This window comes from Cebus imitator, unplaced genomic scaffold, assembly GCF_001604975.1.
Source record: "Cebus imitator isolate Cc_AM_T3 unplaced genomic scaffold, Cebus_imitator-1.0 Scaffold714, whole genome shotgun sequence".
In the NCBI taxonomy this organism is placed as follows: domain Eukaryota; kingdom Metazoa; phylum Chordata; class Mammalia; order Primates; family Cebidae; genus Cebus; species Cebus imitator.
This window is the reverse complement of record NW_016108029.1, coordinates 63,591-74,934: the sequence shown is the minus strand read 5'-3', so window position 1 is coordinate 74,934 and position 11,344 is coordinate 63,591. Positions and strand designations below refer to the sequence as shown.

At 32.2% G+C, this 11,344-nt stretch overlaps 1 pseudogene; it reads left to right on the top strand.

Annotated features, from left to right (window-relative positions):
• The first annotated feature begins 9,920 nt into the window (after positions 1–9,920).
• On the top strand, positions 9,921–10,804 carry LOC108296467 (annotated as a pseudogene).
• Positions 10,805–11,344: the final 540 nt, after the last annotated feature.

The window sequence follows — 11,344 nt, the reverse complement described above, 5'->3', positions numbered from 1 at the left end:
CTAACATAGGCTGCAAAAGACCTCCTCAAGAAGAACTACAAACCACTGCTCAAGGAAATAAGAGAGGACACAAACAGATGGAAAAACATTCCATACTCATAGTTTGGAAGAATCAATATTGTGAAAATAACCACACTGCCCAAAGTAATTTATAGACTCAACACTATCTTCCTCAAGGTACATAGCATTTCTAAGCCAACATAACCACATATTGGAAATGGAAATTCTCTATGATGTACACTTTTTTCCTTTTTTCTTCACAGCAATACCACAGCTTGTTTTTTCACTGTTAACATCAGGCTCTAAATATCTTCTCATTTGGAAAGTTTCTGCCTCTAGCAATCAGAAATGTTTTGTGTTCTGTAGCCACATGTTAATCTCTATATTGTTACACTGGCAGGGAATTTGCCATATGATCCACTTAAGGCTTCTAATCTCTTAAGAGAGTTCTTAATTAGAGGATTTTAAGTCCAGAGGTTAGTGAGAACAATTTCTATATGGGTAATGCTTTAGCACAGACCATAATAGCAGAATATAGAGTAGAATCTAGCAGTTTAGGGACGGTCAAAATTTGGTAGCCTCTAGGTCCTAGCTTCTTGGTCTAGTTCCCAGTCAAGAGGGAAGTATATCTTGGGAATAGTTGTTATTATATTTGCTCTAGCTTGTATACTGTAAACCAGCTTCTCCTAAAGGTGGTCCAGTCTAAGCCCAGAGATGGGAAAGCGTGCCTTGGGGTAGAGAAATAAAATGAAGGCCAGGTGCTGTGATTCACGCCTGTAATCCCAGCAATTTGGGAGGCCAAGGCGGGTGGATCATGAGGTCAAAAGATCGAGGCCATCCTGGTCAACATAGAGAAAACCCGTCTCTACTAAAAATACACAAAATTAGCTGGGCATGTTGGTGCGTGACTGTAATCCCAGCTACTCAGGAGTCTAAGGCAGGAGAATTTCCTGAACCCAGGAGGCAGAGGTTGCCATGAGCCAAGATAACACCATTGCACTCCAGCATAGGTAACAAGAGTGAAACTCCGTCTCAAGGAAAAAAAAAAGAGAGAGAGAAAGAGAGAGAAATAAAATGAAGCTGTTTGGGGGAATTATCTTTCACTGTCTGAGTCACAATTTTGCAATGACTGTTTCAAAAGCTGCCTGTCATTCCTCTGAAAATACCCTGTGTGCTCACCATTAAGTCATAACCTAATTAAGCCTTGTTGGTTTCATCTGTGAGGTTACTTTATGTACGGTTCAACAGATGAAGAAAAATTATAAACTAAGAGTAATTTTAATTGCCAACAATCAGTATACATTCATACATCTTAAATCATTAGGAGAGTGTATATTAAGTTTTAGAAATTTTTGAATTTGAGAACAGTGGACCACACATTTGTATCACATAGTGTATCATTCCCTGTAATTCCCCAAAAAGTACCATATAATCAAACATGCTAGTGTTTCTACAAAGTGTAATAGATATTCCCTTTATGGATGAAGGGTAAATAAATGAAGATTTAAATAGCTTCCTTTAATTAAGTCTTTATTATCTCAGAAAGTGAATTACAATAGCAATATTATTTTTAAAAGCCTTTCTTAATAGAGCTTTTTGAATTAGATAAAGTAGTTTAAATGTGTGTTAATTATGGTTTTGTAAATACAGCACTGAATACACAGTCCTGGTGGGATACAAAGCATTAAAATAAACAAAAAAATTCAAAGATCTCTGAAGCATATTACAGAAAGAATGTGACTTAGATTTGGAGAGGAAAAAGCATTTTGCAAGACTAAAGGATAGAATTATTATTATTTTTTAACACAGTAACTAGTGGGTACAGACTTAATATTGACATAACTTGTCTTCTTAGCAGTCATGTGACATATTCGGTTTGACTTTTGATGAACCATTACATGATCACAGATAGAGTAAATTTAAAATGTCTCACTGGCTGTAACAATAGACCACAGTAAGGATGTATTCAAAATTATCAACAGTTTATGGTTGTTCTGTATTAGGAAAACTGCAATGTGGACATATGTGTGGACAGATTCATGAGCTGTTTATGAGTTAGAATTAGCACATGTTGATAATTTGATATTGGAGAAAGTGGAGCAGCAGTAAGTAGGTGATGAGACCTATGTTTGGGATGTGATTTGGTGAATTGAGGGAATAGTAGTGAAATTTACTGTTGGAAAAAAGAATCAGCTTCAGCAGACTCCACTTTCAAAGAATCAGCTTCAGCAGACTCCACTTTCAAACCACATGGGATGCCTAAAGATTTCAAATTACAAGTTGGACACATATGTCTAGAATGTTGAATCATATGCAGAATAAATATAAAATGTGGAAAAAATGTGAAAGACAAGCAGATTTTAATTGTACACATGGTATTCACATTTAATGTTTGATAATTCAATTCTTTGTTGAGATAAAGAATAGCAATATATTTATAATAGGAATTCTAAATTAGTAAAACCAATATGCAAAATTGTATATGTCAATATGTGTGAAGCATAGCAGATTATATTTTACATGCTTCAGGCATTTCTTGGTAGAATACATTAGATGAAGCTGCTAAAACTTTGCTTCATGTAATGCCAGTGAAGTGCATGTCATCAGAATCCACAGTAGTTTGAAGTACCATTACACTAAGATTTCTGATTAAATGCTAATCAATCACAATTTTTCTATAAAGCAATAATTGTCATAGTTTATTCCTCTATTATTTTAAAACTTTTGTTATTGGTTGTCAGATTCAGTTAAAATATAAGCCTCTTCTGATTTTATATAATTCATATAATGTTTATTTTGAAGTAAAATATCTATGGTTATTTTTAGACACAAAAGTCCAGGAAATGCTTGGCATAGTTTAAAAGAGAGCAATTTGTTTGTTCAAATTGGTTACAATATATTATGTTTTGATTCTTATATTATTTTAATCATTAGCATCGATCATTATGAATGCAAAGTGCAGCCTACATTAGTCAAGACCTATAAATACACTGTTACCACTACCGATAATGGTACATTGTAACCCAGCTACATTAAATGTCTTTTAGTTTCCGCCATAGTTATTTGCAATCTATGTTTCTCTTCTGGCCTAGACATAGATTTTGGTATTTCTGTTCCTTAGACGGTACAAGAAAAATATATGTAGATTTATCCTGTCTGCATTACTGCTACCTATTGATAATGCTGCTACTTCAAGGGAATACATCATGATGTCTAGTTGCTGGTTCTAATCGTTTCCCAATCATCCTGCAGAGGGTTATTCAAATGGATACCAAAACGTCCTTTTTTAATATACTGCTTAAAGCTTGACTATTAAGCAGCTGTGCTAGTATGTGACACAGCTTGTTGAATGTACATGTGTCACATAGTTTCATCTGCTTGTTAGTCCAGTTTTCTATTTTCTACATGTCCAGAACATTGGTTACTTTTTACTAATCATGAATTCAAACAAATCCCCTTAAAACACACTGGCTTAACATTTTTAATCACTCATAAAGTAAGAGCTTACAGTTCAATCATTGAGCTAATTTGCTCATTCCACCTTCAATTAGTCTTTTCATTTCTGTTCTCAATGAAAGCCTGCTAAATGCAACATTGTTCTCCCATCCTGAAACTGACATTAGTCAGCCAAGTAGGTTGCTTGTGGTGAATAGGGAGTTCTTCAAAGGCATTGCCCATGTGACAGTGAGATCCAATAATTCCTGAGATGGTTCCAAATTTGATCCTAGAAAATAAGAGACTACTTGCTCTTGTACAGGATGAGCACATCCTTACACTTCTGTGGTAATATATTGTTCATATGATGTTTGAATTCTTCTGAGCACTTCCTCATTAGACTGTTTTCTTAATTCACCCAATGTATTATAGGTGTTGCAGGTTTTAAAATTATTTTATGGTCTTCAAGCAGTCTCAACACCAAGGCAATACATAGTTGTAATTATAATTCCATTGTACATACGGTTTCATGGTATCCAGGAGTTTTGTGGATCAAAATTTCCACTCAGTGTTGAAGAATGGCATATGTAGGTTTTGTGCCATTGCTTCCGTCTGCCCAAGAACATGTTGCAAGCACTTCCAAACTCAGAATTTAGACCACAAAGTCCCAGAGTATTGAGAGAAAGAGCTTTTACAATTCAGCAATGTCCTGATTTAGTGAATTTTCTTATTAAAGTGAACCTCCATTTATTGTTCTTTTAAATGTGTTCATTATAATTTTATGTATTTACAAAGTGCGAATGATATTTGGATATGTATGCACAATGAGCAATGACCAAAGTCTTAATTGGCATCTTGGTAATTGGTATATTAGTCATTGCAGAGATGTAGTATTTATTTGTCAATAATGTTTGAAATCTATCCTTCTCATTATTTTGAAATATATAATAGTTATTTATAGCTATAATCTCCCTGCTCTACTATCAAACTTTATAAACTATTTCTTCTCACTGTATTTTTAACCTATTAACTTACTCATTTATTTGCTTGCTTAATGCCTTTCCCACCCTACAATGATCTGCCATGATATTTTCTGCCTCCATGAAATCAACTTGTTTATTTCCCACATGTGAATAAAAACATGCAATACTTGGTCTTTATAATTTGTGTCTAATTACACTTAATGTTATGTTCCTTAAATTAAGCCATTTTCTGCTTAGTGTTTAGGTAATGTATTGAAATTCTTATAAAACTGAAATAATCATCCACCTGAATTTTACCTTAGTTATTACCAAAATTCTCTGGGTATATAGTATTGTAGTTTGAAAATAGCTAAATAAACAAAGATGATTTGAAGATGTTTTATGACCCTGATATAGTAATCTTTTCTACTACCTCTCTTACTTAATTCTGGTTTGTCTTCATTAATAAAAATATTCAAATAAATTATTTAGGGGAACAACAAGATTCTAAAAACCAAAATAAGTCAGTGATTTAATACTTTGACTTTAAAAATGTAATGAAAGAAATTAAAACAAACACTAAAAGTAATTGAAAATAAATGGTATGTATTATTTTATATCTCTTTTTTTCAAAGCATTTTACTTCTAATTTTTACTATTATTGCTTATTTCAAACATGGGCTATTATAACAGAGATCACAGAAAAGTTATTTAAAAGAGTAACAAAATAATAATACACACTTAGGTAATATTGTAAAGTTTGGTCAAGTAGACAGGAGATAAGATAAATAAGTCCTTTGCCACATAAGTCACTTCAGAGGAACAAGTTACTCAGTCTTTCTATGATTCAGCATCTCTTGTGAGAATAATGCATTTTTCCAAATTACATGAGATAATTTACGAGATGGAATAAGAATTATTAACAATAAATACAACTATTCACAGTAGCTTGTGAAAGAAAGGAGGGGAAGCATAAACAAAAGCTTCAAAAATCCTAATACTGTAGTCACAGAGCAAAATACCATTATTTTACAAACATCTAACATATTTCTATGTGCTTTCCTCTGTCTTTGGTTTGTCATGCAGAAATAAACAATACCTAGTTTCTGCCCTGGAGAAGTTTATTGCATACAAAATGTAATCAGGCAGGTATGCATGCCACATTGTAGTCATATGACAAAATAAAACACAAGCTACCAACCACAAATGTGGAATAACCAATACAAAATTTTATGTTCTGTCTGCCTCCTTTACTTCTTGCCATAATGATTAGCCATCTCCATATTCATTCAATTCAACACCCTAGGCGTAACATAGATTATAATATCAGAACTTATATTCCAATTATTCTTTGAACAGTGGCTGTTAATCAAGAGTTGATGAACATCTTGTATGAAGACTCTACTAAAAGTAAATCTACACCCACTGTAATGCTTGGATGGTATGGTTTATTAGGTTTAGAAAAGAGGACCGAAGTTTGTGGGGTTTTTTTCTTACACATAGTTCTATAATAATATATTTCTAAACTGTTTGTGATTCAGACGAGCATTCTTATTCTAGTAGATGATAAACCTTACCTATTCAACAGTATTTTAAAATCCTGACTTTGAAATTTTATTTTTAGATAATTTTTTATTGTGAGAGAATTTGCTGTGCATTGTAAGATGCTGACCAGCATTGCTGGCCTCTTCCACTCAATGTCACAATAACCTCTTTTCTCCACTGTTGTGAAAACCAAATTTGTTTGTGTCTTGTTAGAGCAAAATTGCTGATATCATCTATTCTAGAGATTTCTAACGAAAAAACAAAAGACAACTTGAAAGGTTTGGAAAAATTGTACAACAGATCCCTCAGATTCTCTATTGTTTTTACTCCCCATCTTTTTCCATATTCATATTTTATGCTGGACCTATATTATATTTTCTTTTGCAGGATAGTGTTAAAAACACATGTGAAATGGATATTAAAGAGATGAGATTTTGATGTCCCTCTTGGGGTAACAATGAAGACACTGGGTTTCAAGCTCAGGAGAAAATGTATCACTTTTGTGATATGTTTCATTCATTTAAATTAAGTTCTGAATTTTGGTACTGAACTAGTTATTATGACCTTATAAATATTTGTCAGCAAATCTATGTAATTGAGCTCTACAAGTATTATGTCTTTGAGTCATAATCTTGATTTTCTTTCTTTTTTCTTGGCCTATTTTATTTTTTAAAAGGCTTTCAATCCTGAAAAGTTTACAGTAACTGTAAACTGTGTGCCTCACTTTATTTAAGAGATATAGTAATTACAATTCAGAAGCGATTTAAAAAGCTATGAAAAATCAATGAGCAGTATTAATTTTCCTCATATAAATCAATTTCCTTGACTGAGTTTCATTTTATCTTATTTTATTTTATCTTACTTTACCCTACTTATTTTATTCTAAGATGAAATCTCACTTTGGTGCTCAGGCTGTAGTGCAGTAGTATTATCTTGCCTCATTACAACCTCCTGCCTTGCAGGTACAAGTGATTGTCTTTTCTCAGCCTCTTAATTAGATGGAAATATAGCCATGTGCTACCATGCCTGACCAAGTTTTTGTATGTTTAGTAGAGTTGAGTTTTAGTCTGTTAGCCAGGCTTATTTTAAAATTTTGAACTGAAGTGAAAAAACCACCTCAGGGAAGACGAAATCTGGCCTTCCAAAGTGTTGGAATTGCAGAAAAAAACACTTCACATAGTTTTTGAATGAATTTCCATATAAAAAATCCATCTTGCAAAACTTTATTTTATATATATATGATATATATGTAATATATATATAAATATGATATATATATATTTTGATGAGTTTATATATCTTATAGTTTAATAAAAAGAATATAATTTTAAAGCACTGTTTCTATGAAAATAAATTTATTTTTATATGTGCTTTCAAAAGTAAATTTAGAATTTTACTTTTTGTGTAAAATTCTCAGCTTTTAAAAATCACTTTATAATATCTTATCTAGAAAAGTGACCACACATTAAATTATACATATTATTTTTGTGAGGAATATTTTTGCAAAAAAGTTAAATTATTACAAGATATAATATGTTAAATTATTTTAAACAAACTTAGAACTATTTCCTCTGAAAGGCCATGTTTTTCCACACTATACTTTGCAGCAGTATCTTCCAACTTAGCAGAAATCAATTAATTATTTCATCTTTCCTGCATCCAAAATTTCAAGCAATATAAAAGAAGTGAATAACTATCAGGTTAACAGTCTTTTTCAGGCTATAGTTTACCTGCTACTATTTATCCTGGTTTTGAACTAATTATAGCATTAGCTATTAGCAGTGTAAGAAATTTCAAACTGATAGTAGTTTAAACACAACAATAAACAGTGATTATTTTAATGTATAAGTGTATTTTTGTTCACTAATAATATTTTCCAATACCTAAAATGCAATAAAATAAATAAATGGGGAAAAATAAAAATAGAAAAAATAATAATATTTTAACATTTTATTATGTCATTTACAAAAAATTGACTCTGCTTTTTATTTTTTCATCAAGTAGTTTAACATGTTTCTCAGTTTGAGGATATTCTGAATCACATTTTAAGAGTTTCTGGGTAAGCTCACTGCTTAAAATGTCAGAACTTTAATTGTCCTGTGGAATCTATGGAGAGAGAGGAGAAGGCTTTTTTTCTTTTTCTCTGCTTAAAGTTTTTTCTTGCTACATTTTATTTACTTAGCTAATATATTAAAATTATAAATATACATTTTAAAAAGTGTATTCTTTAAGAAGACTTATGTTGTTAATTTATTTAACTATTTATATGCATGATGAATGTGTATTTTCAAATATAAAATATAATATAATATATACGAAAAAAATTTTTCTTCCTAACAATTTTATATTTCTGGTAGAGACTATTTCCTTGTATGCACATTTATATCTGTATAGCTCTTCATTTATAATTTACTTTTTATAAAATGTAAATATACAACATAGGGTATTGTTAACTTAGTTTTGTACATAGTAACATACCCATCAGTATAAGAATGTTTGTTCAATTCTTACCGTTTAGCTATATAACTTAAAGTTTAATGTATTCCAATTTTTGTAATCCACCGCTAAGATGGTGATTGATTTTTAAGTTGTCTTTAATTTTACATAAGCTAGATAGGAATTTATACTGGTCATAGTGATTTTAAATACATCATCTCAATGACTCTTTTCATAATAAAACTGTGAATATAGGCAAAGCAATCATCACTATTTACTAAAGACAGAAACAGATATTTATACTTGTAGTACCACTTTTATTAGTCAGAATCCTGTCTTGAACTGAACTTGTCGTATATACAATTAAAACTGAGAAAACTCTAATATTTTACATATATAAAGTCCAGGCAAAAGTGAATTGAATACACTTATTTTAAGTGGAAATTTTTTTAATTAGTTAGCTTATAATAATTAAAGTAAGTTGTTGTGTAACACATTGAAATTTAGTATGATACCATCTTGTATGACTCAAAAAAACTGTTACAGAAAAAAATGACTATTCGTATACAAAGGACCCTCATAGATAAACCAAAGATTTCTTATCAGAAACATGAGAGCCCAAAAAGCATTTAGCATATATATTCTGGGTGCTGTAATTAAAAAACAAACAAACCAACAACAACAAAAAAACACTACATTGGGCTAGTATATTAAAAGTGTTGACAGGAAAAACTTACAAATAGAAATTTTATTTCTAAAACAACTCTCCATCAATTACGACATTCCCAGGTAGATGCTGTGAAAGTTTGTTAAAACTAGACGACATTTAGGAAAATGTTTCATGAGTTATGTAAGGGTGAAACAAAAGGACACTAGACAGCTGTATGAAGAAAAAGGTGAAAGTTAAGATGCATACATAGGAAGTTATAGAAGCTATAAAACCTTTTAACCATGTACAGCTACACAATTTTTACATGATTAGAAAAGACAAATGTACTTCAAAAAACTATTGCTATCTTATTGTTTTTGAAACAAAATGCATGCAAATGTAAATCTGAGAAATCAATAACTAAAATGATGGGCATTGAGGTATAAAAATTGTAATTCTGGTGTGCTACTGGAGATAAACTAGTGTGACTTTAAGTTTTATAACTTTAGAATGTTAAATTTAGTTGTCATAGCAACCACAAAGGAAATAGCAATGGTTCCCTAGAAAGCTTTCTACATTACACGAGAACGTGGGAGCCATGGATTAAGCTGCTTTCTCTTCAGGTTACCTATCCCTGCATGGAGGCACCCTGGGTCAATGCCTGAAATGTCCCACCAAAGAGTAAGCACAGAGAGACAAAGCACATACCATGGCTGCTGCTTCATACAACTTCTACCACAGCAGGGCATAGAAAGTGGGAGAGACTTCTTTGTGCTCAGCTATTGGTAAAGTAGTGGACACAGTGCCATTCACAGGTTTGTTAACAGCAAATTGAAAAATAAACACCAATATCTATTCAACCATGAGAGGTTGAATATAAAAAGATAAAAGATATGGATAATGGAAGACACCAGCCTTCTGACAAGAGGGTGCATTTCAGCGTGAAGCTAATGGAAAGTGCCAGCATATGCAGAGACATTGGGGTGAGGAAGAAAGATGGTTTCACCCACATCTTACTATCAACCAGATCAACATATAATAACACATTGAATAGAGAAGTAATGAATGAAATACAGAGTGCTCTGGATAGAGCTGCTGCTGATGACAGCAAGTTTGTGCTGCTCAGTGCAGTTAGCAATGTCTTTTGCTGTGGTCTTGATTTTGATAACTTTGTGAAGCATTTAAAATATAATAGAAAAAGAGTTATGTTAAACTAGTGGACACCATCAAAAATTTTGTGAATAGTTTTATTGAGTTTCTGAAACCTATCATTGTATCAGTCAATGGCCCACCCATTGGACTTGGTGCATCTATGCTGTCTCTCTGTGATGTGGTTTGGGCTAATGAGAAGGCTTGGTTTCAAACCCCTTACACAAGGCTTGGACAGGGTCCAGATGACTGTTACACAATTACTTTTCCAAAAATAATGGGAAGAGCAGCTGCCAATGAAATGTTGATTAGTGGGTGGAAGATGAAAACACTAGAAGCATGTGCCAAAGGCCTGGTTTCTCAGGTGTTTTGGCCTGAACCTTTCACACAAGAAGTTATGGTTAGAATTAAAGAGCTTACCTCATGCAATTCATTTGTTCTGGAGAATTCCAAAGCTCTTGTGGACTATAACATGAAGAGAGAGTTGAAACAGGCCAAAGAGAGAGAGTGTGAAGTCCTGAAGAAAACCTGGGGATCAGCACAAGGAATGGAATACATGTTGAAATATGTGGAAAATAAAATTGATACATTTTGGTTCTCAGTTGGTCTGCTCTTGACACTGGACTAGGCTGAACAGAACTCACTATTAGATTTAAAATGTATTAATCCATCCTCACAGCTTCAGAAAATTCACCCATAGTAAATGCTTGTGAACAGAACTAAAACCACCCAAACTATTTGTTATCAGTGACATTTTAAGCATTGTAGAATTAAAATAAATAATGGCAAAACTTTTTTGTTTTGCTCAAGTGTTTTATTTTATTCACATATACAAATCTAAGTGTATACTGGTGAGCACTAGACTGTTTCTTTAAGCTCCAGTTTTATTTATGGATAACACTACATTTGAAAAAAAAAAAGAGTGTTTGTTTACTTTTGAAATACAGAAAATACTGAAATAGGGTCTGTTTGTTTTTGCTAGAAGACTAAGTCTAAAAGAGCATGAGACACCCTCCATTCCTATCCCACAAATATAAACAAAGGACTACCTGATGTGTTGCATTTGTCTTCATGAAGGCAGAAACACCTCAGAGAAAGAAAATTCTGAATCAAAAAACTTATCTTTTAGGACAAGTATTTTTTAAAAAATAATCAACTGGGTGCAGTG